Below are 3179 nucleotides of genomic sequence, written 5' to 3'. Positions count from 1 at the left end.
TGTGGATTGAAAGACTTGTACTTATTTCAATTTCATCTCTGAGACTATAACGGGTTGTGGTGTGTGTTAGTGTGGGGTCACAGCATAAGGTTATTTATTATTAATTAAGTGAAGTGATATTGTGGAAAGAAAGACCGTGACGACCCGGACCCCCGACCCCGGATCTGGGGGTGTTACAGAAATGGTATCAGAGCTAAGCGTTATAAACCTCAGAGATGATGCGACAATATAATAATAAACTCACAAAGATAATAAGAACTCTTGTCAAGTTCATGGTCGGACTACTTAAAGTAGCACTGACAGTTAAAACCCTTACGGGAACCCTTATAAGTATCATGATAGTAACTTAGCTCGTTTAATGTGTAGGCGCCTGAGATAGAGGACCCTGAGATGTTCGAGCGTGAGCATGATGAGGCACTGCTAGATGTTGAGGATCAGGAAGAGCCTGAGATGGAGGAGGATGAGGAGGACCCCTCAGAGGAGTCAGAGATGGAGGTCATTGCTATTTCATATGAGGAGGACCCCTCAGAGGAGTCAGAGACAGAGGTTATTTCTATTCCAGATGAGGAGGACCCGGATGAGGTCCCAGTAGCTGAGGAGCGTGTTGGACCTATGGTAGTGTATGCTGGTACCCCTTTACCCACACTTCCGGTGGTCAGAGCCCCTACCCCTCCACCACTATCTTGGATTCCCTATGATGGCAGCTCAGAGACCCATACTTCCGAGCCTAGGCAGACCGAGGAGGCACCCTCAGCGGCTCCGGATTCACCACCTCTTGAACCTGCCCACAGGCAGTCTTCGTTAGCTCATGGATATGTTCAGGATGTTCTGAGGACCCGAGTGGCTGTTGCCGAGGCCCGACTGGATGAGGCCAGGAGGGAGTTGGATGCGGAGAGGGCGGGTAGGCGTACCCGAGTTTATGAGACTAGGGCTTCTATACCCCGATCCTTGAGGAGGGAGCTTACGGGGATAGAGCTCACGTCCCGAGCGAGACTCAGATCTCTCCAGGGGGACAAGCATGGTAGGATCTCCAGGCGGCAGGCCGACTATATCTTCCGTCGTGCGATGGAAAGGGTATGGGAGTTGACCCGCTCTGGTGTATGATTCAGGACTGACGATGGAATAGTCTAGTTGTCTAGTTAGCCGAGGCCTTAGTAAGAGCCAATTTTCTGGGATAGTTAACTTGTATATAGCATCCCTTTTTCTGACTAGACAGATAGACTCTTGTGTATCACTTTTGGGACAGATGGCTGTAGCACTGTTGTACTTTTGACCAGATCAAACTATGTATTTCTCGTATTATGTATATATTTGTTTCATTTCGGTTCAGTTCCTTAGTGACGAGGTCACTATTTTTATCATTATTATTACTGCACTTCGTATTAGAACTGTCATAAAATAATAGAATTGCGATATACGTTCTCCCCATTATGAAGCTGTGCAAGGCACAATATTGTATATGATTGTGACCTAACGTTGAATTTCCCAATAATTTTTTTATTATCAGAATCATGCCGCCAAGAAAGATTGGAACTAGGGCGAACCCTGGATCTGAGGACCAGGGAAGCCATAACCAGGATGATAGGAACCAGGAACACAGTGAAGAGGAAGATGAGGATTATGTGGAACAGGATGACTCCCTGTATGAAGAGGAAGAGGAAATATATGATGTTGAGGGATTTGAGATAGAGGCTGAAGAAGGAGAAACTGAGGTTGAACAACCAGTACCAAACCCAGGCATGGATCCCATGGGCCAGTTCATGCAACTCCTAAGGCAGAATTTGGAACGTCAACCCAACCCACCCCCTCAAGGAAATAACAATACTGTGGCAAACTCTTTCAGGGCTTTTAAGTCCCTTAAGCCCCCTGAGTTCCACGGATCAGCCGACCCAGTTGAGGCAAGGGCATGGTTAAAGGAAATGGAGAAATCCTTTGAGATTTTGAGTACCGATGAGGCACAGAAGACTGTATTTGCTACCTACCTTCTGAAAGGAGAAGCTAACTACTGGTGGGAGGCCAAGAAAAACATGGAGACAAATGCTATTATAACCTGGGAGAGATTTAGTCAGTTGTTTCTGGGAAAGTATTTCCCGAGGTTTATGGAAAACCAGATGGAGCTCAAGTTCTTGGAGCTAAAGCAGAATAATTTATCGGTAGCAGAGTATGAAGCAAAATTTACTGAGTTATCAAGGTTTGTGCCGGAATTTGTGAGCACCGAGGAAAAGAAAGCTAGGAGGTTTCAGCAGGGACTGAAACCGTGGATTCAGAATAGGGTGGCAATCCTTGAGCTTACGGACTATGCCACTCTGGTGCAAAAGGCAACGATTGTAGAAGTCGGAAGTGAACAGATGCAGAAGAAAAGAGAGAAGAAAGGAATAAAGAGGAAAAGTATGAGCATGGGTGGAGGTTCCGCAGGAAGGAGCTTCCCAACTAGATTTAATCGAGGAGCAGTGTCCCTACCAGGAAGGAACACTGGGTTTAAGCGGCCAATGAGTGTAAGTGTGAGCCAGGGCGGCCAGAAGTCAAGAATGTCCTATCCCAACCAGTCTCGACCCCCATTGCCAGCTTGTAACATATGTGGAAGGAATCACACTGGGGAGTGTAAAGGAAAGACAGTAACCTGCTTTAAGTGCGGTCGGGAAGGTCACTATTCAACTAGGAGCCCATCATCAACCCCTGCTGTCATTCCAACCACCACTTGTCATCAGTGTGGACGCCCGGGTCATTGGAAGAGGGAATGCCCAATGAACAAACCAGCAGCTTCGGGAGCAAGCAGGGCTGCTTCTAATAAGCCACCTACTGCAAGGACTTTCAACATGACAGTCCAGGATGCTATGAAAGATTCAGATGTGATAGCAGGTACCCTTTTTCTAAATTCATTCAGTGCAAACGTTTTATTTGATTCGGGAGCAACTAAATCTTTTATATCAAAGGACCTTGCGCGTAAGTTAAGACTTAAGGCTAAACCCTTGATAGAACCCTTACAAGTAGAAATAGCCAATCATGAAATTATTCCTGTTAACCAGATTCACCCCGCCTGTGAGATAGGCATAGGGGAGCAATCTTTTAGTGTTGATCTGATTCCTTTTAAATTAGGGGAGTTTGATATAATTTTGGGAATGGACTGGCTATCTAGCAATGATGCTCAGATAGACTATAAAGGGAAGAAAGTTAAGCTA

Source organism: Apium graveolens, chromosome 8, assembly GCF_009905375.1.
Source record: "Apium graveolens cultivar Ventura chromosome 8, ASM990537v1, whole genome shotgun sequence".
In the NCBI taxonomy this organism is placed as follows: domain Eukaryota; kingdom Viridiplantae; phylum Streptophyta; class Magnoliopsida; order Apiales; family Apiaceae; genus Apium; species Apium graveolens.
The sequence above is the reverse complement of the archived record's forward strand: the minus strand, read 5'-3'. Positions refer to the sequence as shown.